General features: G+C 39.3%; 1 protein-coding gene and 1 long non-coding RNA gene across 9 annotated transcripts in view; one reads left to right on the forward strand and one right to left on the reverse strand.

Annotated features, from left to right (window-relative positions):
• Window positions 1-16,212, forward strand: part of bcas3 (BCAS3 microtubule associated cell migration factor) — an 877,760-nt gene that overhangs the window by 99,393 nt on the left and 762,155 nt on the right. The window lies entirely within an intron of this gene.
• LOC144462715 (uncharacterized) lies at window positions 7,200-11,906 on the reverse strand. The gene is made up of 3 exons (XR_013490928.1): window positions 11,443-11,906; window positions 11,289-11,352; window positions 7,200-10,854 (listed from the first exon to the last, which is right to left on the reverse strand). It is a non-coding gene; the product is annotated as an uncharacterized LOC144462715 (long non-coding RNA).

A 16,212-nucleotide genomic window follows, 5' to 3' on the forward strand; every position in this document is an offset into this window, starting at 1 on the left:
AATCAGAGCAAAGGGTGGCTATTTTGAAGAAACTAGAATATAAAACATGTTTTCAGTTATTTCACCTTTTTTTGTTAAGTACATAACTCCACATGTGTTCATTCATAGTTTTGATGCCTTCAGTGAGAATCTACAATGTAAATAGTCATGAAAATAAAGAAAACGCATTGAATGAGAAGGTGTGTCCAAACTTTTGGCCTGTACTGTATATTTATGAAAGCAATAGTTGATATTTGCTAATGAACAAGCATGTAAATTACACATTGTAACTTTTTTTTTTTTTTTTATTTTATTTTATATACTTTATTAATCCCCGAGGGGAAATTCAATTTTTCACTCTGTTTGTCAATTACACACAGGTCCGAACACACACATGCACAAACTGGACCTATACATGCACTGAGTGGAGAGATGTCAGAGTGGGCTGCCCATGACAGGTGCTCCAAGGCGACTGCCTTGCTCAGGAGCACCTTGGCAGTGCCCAGGAGGTGAACTGGCACCTCTCCAGCTACCAGTCCACGCTCCATATTTTGGTCCGGACGGGGACTTGAACAAGCAACCCTCCGGTTCCCAACCCAAGTCCCTATGGACTGAGCTACTGCCGCCCCAAACATTTTGTTGTCCAGTGTATGACAGAAAAATGACTCCATCCAGGGTTTACTTTAGAGCCAATCCCAAGGGGGATGGCTTCTGCAGGTGGGCCCTCCTAGGATTACAAGAATCCAATTTTGTACCAATTTTTGTACCAATACAAAGCCTTTTCAGCAACACAAGCAGTGGGGCTCTAGGGGTGGCAATGTCGGTAATTGGTTAGGCCAGCATTTTGATTTAGACTGGATATCTCAATGGATTGCCATTATTTTGTACAAAACTATCCCAGATTTGCCTAGGCTGACATTTTTGTCTAATAGAACTATTAGATGGACTGACATGAAATTTAGTGGACATTTATGGTCGCCAGGGGATAAATTCCAATTACTTTGTTGTTCCCCTGACTTTTCACATAGCATCACCAGCAGGACAAAGTCTTTCAAGTGCTCATAGCTAGTGTCCTAATGACTTAGATAATCCATCATTAAGGGAAATGTCTCAGCAAATATTATTGCTATTAGATCAAATAGTCGTCCCCCCCTTAGGATGAATAATAATAGCTTTGCTGATCCTTTGACTGTTCATGTAGGGCCATCATCTGGTCAAAATTACAATTGCTGTTCCTCAGCTGTTCTGTATATTATATGTTATGTGTGGACATTCAGAGCATTAATAAGCAGCAAACCACTGTCAGCTATTAAAGATATAGTGGAGTAATCGTGTTCTCATTAGAGAATAGAGTCATGCTCCCTCTGTGTGTGTTGTAATCCAAACTTCTCTGTTCTTGGTTGTGGTGGGCCAGTCTAGCCGCATGTGCATATTTGTGTATGTATGTATCCCACTGGCTAGTTCATTGTGGCCACTCTACACTAAGCTCATCAGCTGGTTACCATTGATACTGGAATGACGTCATCATTGAAATTTTGTGACCATCATCCAGCTCCTCCCTGTTTTATGTTAGCTCTGTTGCTGTTGTTTAGTGCTGTTTATGGGGTTAGTACTGTCAGCTGCTGGCCGCCTTCTTAGCTCATATACTCTGAGTTTTGTATAGAATCTGTCTGAGTGCTAATTAGCAAAAGTTGGCATGCTGACATGGAAGACTTAGACACATGGTAAACATTACCTGCCAGCCATCTGCATGTTTACATTGTCCCTGAGAGGACACTGATATTCGCATTAAGCTCAAAGCATTGCTTTGCCTAAGTACAGCCTCAAAGAGCTGCTAGTGTCTCTTAGATTGTGTTCAGAAATACTTGGCACAAACTGGACTGTTCGTAAATTTGGAGCGCTGTTGGAATGCACTGTTATTCAGAACACCACATTCATAGCAGCAGAGCGTACGCTGGGCACTCTGTCTGGGCAGATGGAGCAGCAGAGCGCCAAGCGTAGTGCTTGTGTCATTTATTTAATGGTTTGTTAACTTAAATTTAAACAGAACGCTCTGTTTCTTTGAACAACAACGCTCATTCAAAATCTTGTGCGGACTAAACGAGCGAACCCTGTTCTGCTTGAAAACTGGTGGTCTCGGTTCACTTGCAAATGAACCCTGGTGCGGTTCGCTTACAGTGTAAAATGCAAAAGAACTATCCAGCGAACCAAAGAGAGGAAGTGACGTAGAGCACAGTGCATTTTGGGTAGAAAAAAAGACAAAGCCAACAGCGCAAACCAGGAGAAGCAGAGATAAAAAAAGAAAAAGTTGGAAAGTGTCTCGTGGGCAGATGTGGAGTAATGAGGAGGTACAGAGTTGCTTACCCCAAGCCTGCATAAATTTGGTGTTGCTCCATTGTTTTTGTGATGACCAAGCCGCCTGAAGGGGATGGATTTACGTTCTCGGTCCTGGCCAATCGATGAGCCGGGTTTTCTTCTTCCTCATGCTTTTTTTCTTCCTGGTCAGTGGTCGTTTCGGGCAATACCACCCCCAAACGAGCAGCTGTTGTAATTGCGTGACGTTGTCCAGGCGGTTTGGTCCGCTTTAAAAAGTGTAGTGTGAAAGTGAACCAAACCAAATAAAGGTGTGAAATTTTTCAGCACTCCCCGCCCAATTGAACTGAGTCCCCTGGACTATCCTGGTGTGAATGCACCCTTAGTCTTGAGTCTGTTGTACAAGAGAAGCAAAACTTCTTTTTTCATACTTTTCTTACTTTTGTCTCTCAACACAAACCAGCTGTACAAGGATGTTGTTTATTGTGTATCTGGCAGGGCCACTCCACTTTCTCCTTAATTTCTGGGGTAGCTTCTTGTCCTATCAGAGGACGTAATTGAGCCAAGCCTCCTTTCCTTCATCTCCCTCATTTTGTATCCTTTCAGACCCAAGGGCCAGTTTGAGTAATAGTAATTGACACATTGATCTAATAGGGCCATCATAATAGGCCTGTTACCAAGCTGGAGAATGGTGCTCGGCGTCACCTTAACATGTGCAAGGACTGACATCCCGCCATAAGCCATAATGATAATTGTGATTTACCCTTGCTTTCAACCTACACCCCAATGTCCCCGGCATCAGGAAATCTTATTAAATCTGACCCATTGCCTCCATTAGAACTGGGTCATTTGTTAAAATACTGCAAAAGCAAAACAATTGAACCGTGTTCCATTTTGATTTTATAATAGCAGGTTATCATTGTCCCTTTGAATCAATTCCAGAGGCCCATTTTTCAGGATAGAGCTTTGAATTAGATTGATCTGACTCTGATGATGCTGAAATCGATGATACAGCCGCCTGAAAGTAAATTATTGTCATCTGAAATTTTTCTATTAATCTTAATGTCTGTACTCTTGATTGGTAATGGTAACTGTGCTTGCAGAGGAAGGACCTTTGAAATTTTGACAGAGATATTAACCATGAGGATGGACACACACACACACACACACACACACACACACACACACACACACACACACATGCAGTACACATGCAGTCCTGGAACAGTATTTTAATTCCAGGCCTGGGCTTAGCGATCTAAGGGTTCATTTGGTGTCATGCAGCTTGCAGTAACCACGCTATTGTATATTCTGTATTTGTGTACAAGTATGTGTACACATGTGACACATTGACACCAAGGAGACTCGGGGATGTAGTTTGATAGAAAGAAAATAGTGCCGACATGGAATTGCAACAAGGTCTGTGGATTATCTTAAGTAACTGGGTAATGGTTTCTGGAGAGACACAGTGCTGTTTCAAATGTATTTTATCTGCGCTTTGAGCACCACAAGCTGAGAGCGCTCTACTTCCTTTTTTTTTTTTTTTTTTCATTTTTGAGGATTATTTAACATATGTAAAGAACAAAAAAGATAGGGTAACAGAGAAAAAAGAAAATACATAAATACCTCCCTAAAACATAAAAAACACAAAGACAGTAACAATATCAGGAAATAAGTGACAATGATATATGATAATAAATTAAGAAATTTAAAAAGAAAAAAAAACCTCATACATTATTTCATAGGATACAGTTAAATATACCCATAAATTTAGATTTAAGTTAGTGGATACATTATATAACAACTAAGTATATCACAGGTACACACAGATTTCAACACACATAATACCCACATAGCTCATCGTACATGCTTACACACATGAATGTGTGTGTACCCAATCATAGGCACATGGTTACATACACATTTATGTGAATGATATGAACGAGAAAACACATCTATACTGTCAGTCACATTACTTCACCTCAGCATTACTTCTAATCAACCATCATTAGGAACATCGTCTGTCATATATCAGTTTTCCCATCTTTCTTCAAAAATATGCACTTGATTTCTAACTCTCATGGTATTTTTTTCCATTTCATATATCTCCTTCACAAGATCCTTCCATTTATCATTGGTTAAGTTGTCTTTTAACCAGTTCATTGTAATCTGTTTAATCATTGCTACCCTAATTATTAGAAATAAGTGAGAATCTTTCTTATCAATCACTTCTGGTATTATGGTAACTAGTTTTTTTATTTAAAGAAATGCGAAAGATATTGGACAATTCACCAATAGATTTTTCCCAGAAGCCACTTATCACTTTACAAGACCAAAATATGTGACTGTGGTTTGCTGTCTGCTCGCCACATTCTCTCCAACATCTCAAGGCTGTGTTTTCCTTACACTAACTTTGAATTTGTGGTGTCTTAAAATATCGACTTAATATTTTCCATGAATATTCTTTCCAATAGTTTGAATTAGTTGTTTCATGTATATTTTTACACATTAGTTCCCAATCAGCAGTAGGTATACTGCATGAGAGTTCATTCTCATTTCTTTTTAAATACTGACATACATTTCTTTGTCGTGATGGATAACACAAATTAATTTAATTAATTAATGTAGCCATCCTATTTAATTTAGTTTCAACCCCACAGTCACACATCTTGAGTAAATATTTTATCAATGGATTTACTTCTTGAATTGAAAAAAAAAAAAAAAATCAAAAAGATAGCTTCTCACCTGAAAAAAACCTAAATAAATGAGAAGTAGGTCAACCAGTTGCTCAAAAGATTTCATTCCTTTATCCCCAAACATTTGTCCAAATTTACACAAACCTTTAGTAGCCCACATTCTAAAAGTCCCATCTGTTTTATTGGGTGTGAAGTCTGGGTCAGTTGCTATTTCTTTTAGGTATTTTAAATCTTTATTTAATTTTTGATTTTGACAGACTCTAAGCCTCTAAGCGTAGCAACTACCCACCTGTTGTCTAAATTTTCAACATTTGATTTTTTATATTTGGAGAAAGCTAAACCTGTTAATGGAATATCTCCACAATTTAATTCCATTTCTCTCCATCTTATATGTGAGCTTTCTGGCATCCATATTTGATACTTCATAATTTTGATGCTTGATAGTAGGCTTGCAGGTTTGGTAAATTTAGACCACCCATTTCTTCTGGCAGTTTAAGGAATTTCATTTTTAATCTTGGTTTCCTGCCTTTCCAAATGAATTTCATTATAATAGAATCCCATTGTTTGAACAAGTTTGATTCAATATTGGAAGTGCTTTGAAAAGGAACAAAAATCTTGTTAAGATATTCATCTGTATAATTTTAACTCTTTCCCAAAGGGAGAATGGAATTATAGACCGTTTGTTTAAATCATAATTTGACTTATTAGTTCTCCAAAATTTCTTATATACAAATCATCCAAATTCTTTGTTATGTATATTCCAAGATATTTAAACCTTTCCAAATCCCAATGAAATGCAAATCTGTGCTTGATTTCATCACCTATTGACCTATGGCTAAGCCACACCCCCCTCCACTCACTCGGACAACCTATCAACATTCAGTGACCAGGCGCTATGGCAGGTGTCACAGTACACGGCATTTCGCAGGAGGCAATTGATGATTTTTGGTTACATAACGATGATCAGATGTCATTGAAAAGTAACCAAAAGGGCCTAAACTACGGAATTGAGGGATATATTCATCATTTTATTGTTGAAAAGCTCGATGAAAAGCTTAAATTACAAGCCAAAATTTACAGGTCACAGTGTACGCTTGTAAACCGCATCTCGTTGCCGTTGCCATCAAAGAAAGTGAAAGTGCCACTGAAGTTAAGGTTTTTGGCTCAGAATATGAGAAAAGGATAACGGCTTTTTTACCATCTTTACCAAGAGTTTCTCTCGGTTAGTTTGGTGCTATTTACACTGAATCATTCAGCATAACGTTTGCCAACCTTTGTTATCTCTGCGATTACAAATAAATTAATGAAGCTAAGCTCCAGAAGTTAACGTTAGCTTAGCTAGAGCCCTCTGGACAACAGCTAACAATGATGTACGATCACCAAAGTACAAAAACTAGAACAGCATAGGCTAATGAACTCCCAGCAAACAAGGTGACATGATGAACAACGCAGCTAGGAGCTAACGTTAGGCTAACTTTAACTATCATTAGCTAGAGATGTTAAAGATAACTTTATATTTCTTTCCAGCAAAGTGACAATATGTTGCCTCAAACACGATGTTGACTTACCTCTAAACTGATGTTCCTTGTTAATCTTATTCATCTTGAGTTGATGTTGTGGTCTACCGCACAATTTTATCCAAAGGAGACACTTTTCTCGGTTGAGATGTGGTTTAGGAAAGCGTAAAAAATACACCTCGTTGGCCAGCCTCTCAGGATACCTTGTGTCGGAGCTGCATGTACCCCATGCACACTGACCATTTTTAAACTTCAAATCTCAGAAAAAGCTCATAAAACCGAACTGAACAAACTGAACAAAACTTCTGTAATTCATTTCAATGAACGTCCAGGCAGAGAATGTCCGAGTGTATGGCAATGGCTATCCGCACTGTGATTGACTCATCGCATTTGAGGGCGGGACTTAGCCATAGGTCAATTGTACAACCCATAACCATTGCTTCTGATTTAGTGACATTCAATGTATGCTGAAATAGCTCAGAATTCTTCATTTACCTTCATTAGTTCCTCAATTGACTGTTCAGACTTGGATAGATAAATTATTATATTATCTGCATACATCGACAATTAATGATTTTCTCCTGCTATTTCTGTACCTTTTATTTTTTGTTCCATCCTAATATATTCTGCCAGTGGTTCAATGCATAATGCAAAAATCAACGGGGATAATGGATACCTTTCTGGTACCTTTCAAAATTTTAAACTTGTTAGACATTAACCCATTAACTTAAAGAGGCAACAGATAGGATTCGTTTTTTTTTTTTTTTTTTTTTTGGCTTGGCGCCACCTAGCGTCAGCGGTGTTGCTCGCACTGTCACAACGACCAAATTGACCGTGGGGATCAGAGATAATCAATAAAATGTAGGCTGTAAAGCCACTGCTTTACCTCTGTGAATATGTGGAATGAGAAGGTGTGTGGACACTCTACTAAATAAATGAGTAAGGAGACTGAGCAACAATTATCAGATTTATCTGAAGAAAAAACAAATAGTAATGCAAACAATTATACCAGAATACACAGTACCAGTACAAACAACTCACAGTAAATTATACCAATATGTACAGTATCAGTACAAACAACAGTAGACACATAAAGGATAATGTATAGTGAGCCGGTGAGTGTTGAAAAATAACTCCTGACATGCGCGTCGGGGTTGCATTCCCCTGAAGGGAGTTATTTTTCAACTGTCACCGGCTTAATATACATTATCCCGCTTAGAACATGGCTTAATACTAAAACATTCAAATGTTACAACTGGCATCAATATTATTAAATTGCTGGCAGAGTGTATTGACAGAAGAGAGGCGTTCACCAGACAAACTGCAGCAGTTTTCTGGAGCGGAGGAGAGGATTTTACTCCACTTCTCCTGGTCGGAGATGCTGGGTGCCCAGTAGCTGCTAGGTGCCCAGTAGCTGCGAAGGCTGCCCTCACATTTATGGCCAGTGACCGACATGATCTCCCTGCTCTCCAGGCCAGCTTGGGAGGGCTGTGTGGACTAACGTTAACTGATTTTGATGCTCCTCAGTCTAAGGCCGTTGCCATGGCGTCCCTAGCAACGGAGCAGCAGACAGGCGGTGATACCTCAAGAAATAAACACTGCAGAATTTTGTTGATTGACCAGTCAGAATCAAGTATTTAAGAGTGCCATGTTCCAAAGTGGAATTATACCAATATGCACATGTAAACAGTCCCGATTCTAGAATAAACGGTACCTTATGGAAATGATGCGGCCAGTTGGAGCTCAAATTGAATGGGAAACAAAATCCAGTGTTCACTTAGCTGGGCGTAACTTAGCTGGGCGATGTCCGTCGATAGCTGCCTCCATGAGAAGAGAACAGAAGGAAGGGAGGGGGTTATCACTGTTCGAGGGCTGCCGTAGAATGGCAACAGGATGACAGCTGACCAACACTCGCTACCCGGTCCCTGGTTGCGGCGATTTGTAATGCTGGCCAGCTAGGAATTAACTAGCAGCCAGTACTGTACAGTCCTCTCTCGTCAAGCTAACATTTAGCCGTGTTACTTACTGATCCATTAGAAAGAAAGCTAGCTGGACATCGGTTTTGAAGCCTCTTTGGTCACGGAGCTCCCTCCATCTCTTGAACGCCTGACTGAGGTTTACTCTTGGTTTTCCTCTTCTTTTATCACTCTCCTTTTTGCTCTTCTTTGCCTCCTCAGACAGAGGAGCTCATTTTCTTTTGCTAGGCCGTTTTTCAATTGTTTCCAAACTTTGTCCGTCTGCCATTATGCTCGTGACTCAACTATCTCATACCCAACTCCTCATAAGGACCAGTTCCAGTCCCTGATTGGCTGACCGACCAGTTTCACAATACATGATGCCTTTCCTGCCTTAAGCAGATTTTTTCCGCAAAATTTCGGCACCGGTGGCAGAAGCTTATTACAAAGATTGCAAAGCCACTAAGTAACGAATGTAAACGTTGATAGTCTGACTTTACTGTGGCCACTACCCTGTGCAACCCACATTATTTTCATAATGATATATTTAGGAAAAGATGCTATCTGTTGCCTCTTTAAATTCTAGCATTTGGCTGTTTATACATTGTTTTCAACCATTTTATGAAAGTGGAATGAAAGCCAAAGTTTGACATAGTCTCAAATAGATAAGGCCATAGGACCTTATTTATCAAAGGCCTTTTCAGCATCCAAGGTAATCATTGCCACAGGGTTTCTGTTTTCAGGGATTCTGTTTCTGAGCTTCCTCCATGACGTTTAATGTTCGTCTTACATTATCAACAACCTATCTGTGAGCAATAAACCCAGTTTGATCTGGATTTATCAGCTGTGGTAAAGTTTTTGTTAGTCTGAAAGCTAACATTGAAGATAAAAGTTTATAGAAGAAGAAGAAGAAGATTTATTTGTAAAGCACATTTCATACAGAAAGCAACACAATGTGCTTCACAGAAGACGTATTAAAAACATAAAATATGAGCACATATTTACAAGCACGCAGACAGACAACAAACAAGAACATGAATGTATGCAAGCATACATGGATGCATCTTATTTAAAGTGCATAGTGATTCTAGTATTAAGTGACAAATAAAAAAAAAACAACCAATTAACAGGCTAGTTAAAAACAGCGGTAAAAAGAAATGTCTTAAGTTTACTTTTAAAAGAGCTCAGTGTTGGCGTATTTCTGACATTGCTTGGAAGGGCATTCCATCTGCTAGAAGCATAGCAGCTAAATGCTGCCTCTCCAGCTTTAGTGTGCACACTATAGCCTGTATTTAAAAGACTAATTGGTCTATAAGGTGAACAATCTGTTTGATCTTTACCTGGCTTATGTTAACATGTTTTTTTCCCAGCATCGTAGAGATCCCAGTAGTATTGTGCAAATTGATTTGCGACCTCCTTTTGGTCTCTTATTATTATCTTTTGTATTTTTTTCCTGTGGTTGTGTAACTGATGCCTTCATTTGTTGTTTTTTATGTTTATATGCCAACACCTTAGCTGCTTTGGGTCCTCCATCATATGTTCTTTGTCGCACAATGGAGAGTGATTTTTCTACTTCCATATTTAAGTACTCATTCATTGCTGCCTTTGCCTCTTCAAGGTTCTTCAATACAGAGGCTTCTCCAGAAGATTTGTGTACTTTTTCTGAATTCTTAATTTTCCTCTCAAGTGACTTTCATGCGTTTTCCTGAAAGAGGCATAGGATATTATTTCCCCCCTTTGCCCCTTCCCATAGTGCTACTGGATTAATTTCTTCTGTATCATTATAAGTGATTGTAGCAAGTACACAGGCTAAATTATGATGATATGGTATGATTATTATATTAGTATTAAGCTAGCTTTTGGGCCTAGGTCTACAGAAGACAGGTTTGATTCTTAGAGGCAGTGGTACAATAAAACACAACAAACAGCACTTCAGATGCGGTTGGTACCATATATTAATGCGTGACAATACATACAGTGACCCCAATATTTACAGTCTGCAGAGTACATGAATTAAATAGAAAAGTGCACTTGACACGTCTGATGCATCAACAACATTCAAATCAAAACCAGTCTCAGTGGTAGCCAATATGGCAGCAGTTCCACACACAATGTTGCGTATCGCAAAGGCACAGAGTTCATAGAGGATGAGGCGCTCAAAAACAGTCCAGCATGTGCGCCGCAAAGGTAGAGTCCAATATGTCAACTGTCCATGGGCTAGAAGCCTCGAAATGCGAGTGGTATGTGTGTGTGGATGTAAGAGAAGGTGAGGGGGGAACAAGGCTGCCAGAGCCTCCTACCAGACCAGGAGAGCTCTTAACTGGGACTGCTCGGCTCCAAGCCAGTGTCTTAGCTCGCCATCGATTCGATTCTGCGTCCGTACAAGCACCTGGCCTGTATAATGTAAACAGGACCATATTTCAATAAAACATTTCACTAACTAGTTATATTCAGTGTACACCATAATTAATACATAATTCAATACTTCATGAGCAACAATAGAATAACCATCTCTCAATAAAGTGCATTTGGTATAAACACCTTAACATCAATCCACTTCATAAATAAGCATGACAAATCTTCCCAAATTAGTGTCACTCATTTCTTAAATAACATGTCAACATTCACAAAGTTATTCACAAATCAAAGTAAACATTCTATAATTGTGCTGTAGTGGCACATCAATCTCATGACACTCATTACTATGGATTCAAAAGCCAGCATTAGCATTTAGAAGCTAGGTGTGCCGTAGCCAGTCCATATAAATGCATTGACATGTGCTAATGCTAATGCTAATGCTAACGCTAACAACAAACAGGCAGACTCACCAATTCCAGAATATATCTGATGCACCACACGACCAACTTATCCCTCCCCGGCGCTGGTTGATGTCTAAAAGGGTTGAATGATGTAACGGCGGCATTTAGAATGATATAACCAAGAGTTTATGAGTGAAAATAGTATTTGTTTATAGCGACCGACCTGTAGCAGCTGCTCCGCATGCTTCCCCTCACCTTCTGAATGAGAGACGGAGCAGACAGCTTGTAACAGGCGCTACGAGCGACGCAATTGGACAGCCGCGGCCTCCCAGGTACGTACGTGACGACGCAACACTACGTGACCGGAACTTACGCACTCATATGGTGGACTTTGTTATATTAATAATGAACATAACATAACATAAAATAACCATTAAATAACGGACGTCCTCCTTGGATTAAATAGATTTTCATCCCGGTTACATGATGTATTCCTGTGATGCTCTTTTTTAATTTTAACTTGAAATCATTTTCTAACAGGACAGAGTTATTAAATCTCCAGATACTCGCCCCTTTCTCCTTACTGTCCTTTAGGATCATTTGTAAGGTAGCATAGTCTGATAAATACATTTGGCCAATTTTAATACTATTAACCAAAGACAGATTTCTCACAAGCATAAAGAAATAGTCAAGTCTTGAATAGTTTCCCGTAATTGATGAAAAATATGTATAGTCCTTTTGATTTGGGTTTAAGGTTTGCCATTCATCGACTAATCGAATCTTTAGAGAATATCCTCATCAAGAGTGCATCTTTTTGGGCCTTGTGTTTTATACTACTCCTCTTGATGAGTTGTAGGATGAATAAAAATCCTGGGCATTAAACAGTTTTGCTAATTGCTCATGCTCCATTTTAGACAAACGTGTTTCTTGCATAAATACAATGTCACCTCCTTGATGTCTCATTTGTGCCAACACTTTACTCCTCTCAATTGGCTTGTTCAGACCATTGACGTTAAGTGAAATTATAGTAATATTCATACACTACCACGTAATATGATCTGTTTTGAAATACTTATCCCTGTGTCCCTCATGTACCTTTTCTTTCAATAATGTATCCTGTGGGCCTTGTAAACCCAAATAAACACATTTAAGTACCCATTTTGTAGAAAAAAATTACATATATCCTCATACCTTCTGAAAAAACAACAAAAATACACAAGATTAATAAAAAGGAAAAATCTGACTTCCAATTGCGCTACCAAATGTGTAGGGTAGCTGTCCTCAGTCTCCCATGCTTGTACCCTTGCATGGATGCCAGGGTCTTTAGTGATGACCCGGAGCTGCCAGGTCTTAAAAGCAGCTTGATGCAGTGTTTGCATATAGTTAAGTGTTTCAAACTTTTTTTTCTTTTCCAATTTAAGGGGAAGTGACAATGGCATTAAGATCACCATCAAACAATACAAAGTAGATGCAAGCATCCTCATAACCAAGAGAGAGCACTTGTGAAATTCCCTTTAATCTTCAATGTGTGCCCTTATTTCTACATCTAGTAATGTGCTAATAAAACAAAAATATTGGATAAAATTACCAAACCAATATCTACTTCTTCTCCTTCTAATACTTCTAGTGACCTCCTTTTCTGAGTCAAATTGGAAAGACAACCGTAGAGATGAGACCAACAAAAAAAACAAAACACATGAACAGAAAAATAAGAAGCAAAATAATACAGGCTGTCTCTTCCTAAACTTGTACCTCATCCTTATATTGGAAAAATAGAGCAATCATTGCCTTTGTGCAGTCCCTGATTTTAAGAGAAATAATATGCCTGTTACTAAAAGTCGGATGAGTTAGTAAACACGTGTGTGCATCTGCGTGTCTGCGCTTGTGTGTCTGTGTGAGAGAGAGTGAGCATGAATACCAGTCTGTCAGTTTATAGAAGATCTCGGTTTAGGATCGTTCCCTCCTAAAGAGACCTGCAATGTTCTTAATAATAGGACGCTTCAGTTCAGGCATGGACCTTATGTCCCACAGAACTGATTGGCCCAGTCCATGCAGTTCTTTTCGGACCAGTTCTGCTTCAGACACTTTGCAGTTTATTCCATATCCAGGCCATCTGCAGCTTCCCAGGCTGAGTTAAACACCACTGCTCCCACCGCGAGGAAAACTTTCAGCTTGCTTGGGTCGAGTGAATTGGACTGAAATTCTGTCTCAGTTGTTTTTTAATCTCAATATATTCTTTCTTTGTGTTCTGCAATGCAGTGGAGTGGTCATGATCGAAAAAATCTGCTTCTCTCTGCACGGGATTTTCTTCTTTCTCCATGCTCTGTGTAAGACACTTTCCTTAGTTTGAAAGTTGGAGAATCTCACAACAATTGATCTTGGAGGGTCGGTAGGGTAAGTTACTTTCTTCTGGTGTGACCTGTGGGCTCTTTCTATCCCCAAATTGAACTTAGGAGGCAGATTTAAAAGTCCTTTAATAAATGGATTAATGATTTTGAGCATGTCTCCGCTCTCAGCTTCCTCTGTCACTCCATATATTCTCAAGTTGTTGCATCTCTATTTCCCAAGTCTTGATATTTGTCTTGTCAATACTGATTACTTTGTAGAATGAATGATAACAATTTCTCTGCAACATCGCTGCGGTCCTCTGCTGTGCTTATCCAAGATTCAGCGTCCTCCAGTCTGCTGTCAAGATTTTTAACTGTTTCATTCAGTATCGTCACTTTCTCTTCCAGTTGCTCAAATCCATGCTTTATTTCATCACAGAGTGACTTCATTTCTGATTTCAGCTTCTCAGTATAAGTCTGCTTTAAGTTCAGCAAACATTGTCTTGATCTCAGCGAGTTCCAGGGCTGCAGTCATGTTGTGGTCTTTTTGTCGTTACTGTTGTTTAGTAGCAGAGTTGGATATAATGCGTTACAAAATAACGCGTTAGAGTACTTTGATTACTTTTTGCAGTAACGCGTTAGTTTGCTGTTTGAGTAATTAAATACTTGAGTACATTTTCAAACAAGCCATCAGTTACTTACGTTACTTTTAGAACGCTGGTCCTTCAGCTCCGAAACAGCAATGGCTGTCTTTTGGTTCTAATAACGGAGATAACATTAAACCTATCAGTCTGAAAGAAGGAGTCTAAAAAAAAGGTGGAGGAGGACTCGCTGGCAGACAGGTCAGACTCAGGACTTGCATTATGCCTGGTACACACTACACGACTTTTCTGCCCGTTCTGAAAGTCACTATGTCACATTACACGATTGTGGAGTCATAAAATCGTGCCGTGACTTGGCCGACAGACATGGCACACTACACGATGGTACTCACCAATTATCCCCGGTCGTCTTTCACGACATGTTTGATGTCATCGGGTTATTCTTGTCCTATTTTTATTACTTTTACTATCATCTGAGTCACTGTGTCTGTTCATGTGCCAGCCGAAATGTTGTCGTAGTCATCTAAAAGAGTCAGCAGACTGTTTAACCTCTATGTGCTTCCACCCTCATACAGAAACACAATGTATCTTACCATTCATATGCAGATGATACACAATTATATGTTTCACTTTCTCATAATAACCTCAGTCCCATAAATGACCTGGTTAACTGCATCAGTTACATTAACAGACGGATGGATTGGATGACCAAAAAACTACAATCAAACAAAGACAAAACTGAGATTCCTGTGGTAGGCGCCAAACATCAGAGGGAAGAGATCAGTTCTAAACTGATTTCACTGTGAGCCAGTGAGCAGGTCAGAAATCTAGGTGTTGTTATGGATCCAGAACTCAACTTAACAAGCCATATTACAAGTATGACAAGGACAGTATTTTACCACCTAAAAAACATTTCCAAAGTTAGATCCATGCTGTCTCAGTCAGATGCTGAAAAACTGGTTCATGCTTTCATCTCCTTCAGACTAGATTGCCGTAACGCCCTTCTTGCCGGACTCCCTAAAAAGACTGTGGGACGGCTCCAACTATTCAAAATGCTGCAGACAGAGTACTCACTGGGACTAGAAAAACTGAACATATTACTCCCATACTCAAAACACTTCACTGGCTTCCATTGAAATACAGAATTGATTTCAAAATATTCCTCACTGTTTACAAAGCACTTTAATGGTCCTACTCCTCAATACATTTCTGACCTGACCCATTTCTGACCTGCTCACAGCCTACATACCCCCCAGAACCCAGACACAGACACTGGTCTCCTAACTGTGCCCATGATCCAAAATAGATTTGTTGAAGGTGCATTAAGTCACCAGTTCTCCCAGGCCTATGAATAGTTAGTCTCTCTCTCTCTCTCTCTCTCTCTCTCTCTCTCTCTCCCTCTCTCTCAGGGATATGTGATTGGGTATGTCTGTGTGGGTGGGCTGGGGATGAATTACTCTCAAGACTTCATTTGTTTTTATTCACACATGTTGTCTGTAAAAGCCCATTGATATTACTTTGTATGAAATGTGCTATATAAATAAAATTTGATTTGATTTTAAATTGCCTGCCACAAAAGCTTGATTTGGAACAGGTGGCTTAGAGGTTAACTTTGTTTAGGAGTTAAAGCTTAAAAGGCTGCTGGTTTTATTGTTATTAGGGGTCCAGTCAGCCAGACTCACTAGTGGGCCCTATCATTTTGTTAGGTTTCCAAGCACCGGCACTTGCTGCCGTGGCTATACTGTTTCTGTTCTCATTTTTCATCTCCTCCTTCTTCTTATATCTTCTTATTTTTCACAGCTAAAACTGTACAGCAAAATTCATGAGACCAAAGGTCATCAAAATTAGCAGGTGTGTTGCAAATTCCTACCACCATCCAGGCACACAAAATGACATTCAGTGACCTCAAGGTGGCCCTGTAACAATCAAGGTTACATTTTCCCAATAATCTTATGAAAACATCTTGGCTTAATTTTCTCTAAATCTAGAAAAAAAACTGTCTTAACATAACAAGAAATTGTCTGTGTCCTGTGTCTCCCCTACTGGCAATACTCCATATGGGTT

The sequence above is a fragment of the Epinephelus lanceolatus genome, chromosome 4 (assembly GCF_041903045.1).
Source record: "Epinephelus lanceolatus isolate andai-2023 chromosome 4, ASM4190304v1, whole genome shotgun sequence".
NCBI lineage: Eukaryota > Metazoa > Chordata > Actinopteri > Perciformes > Serranidae > Epinephelus > Epinephelus lanceolatus.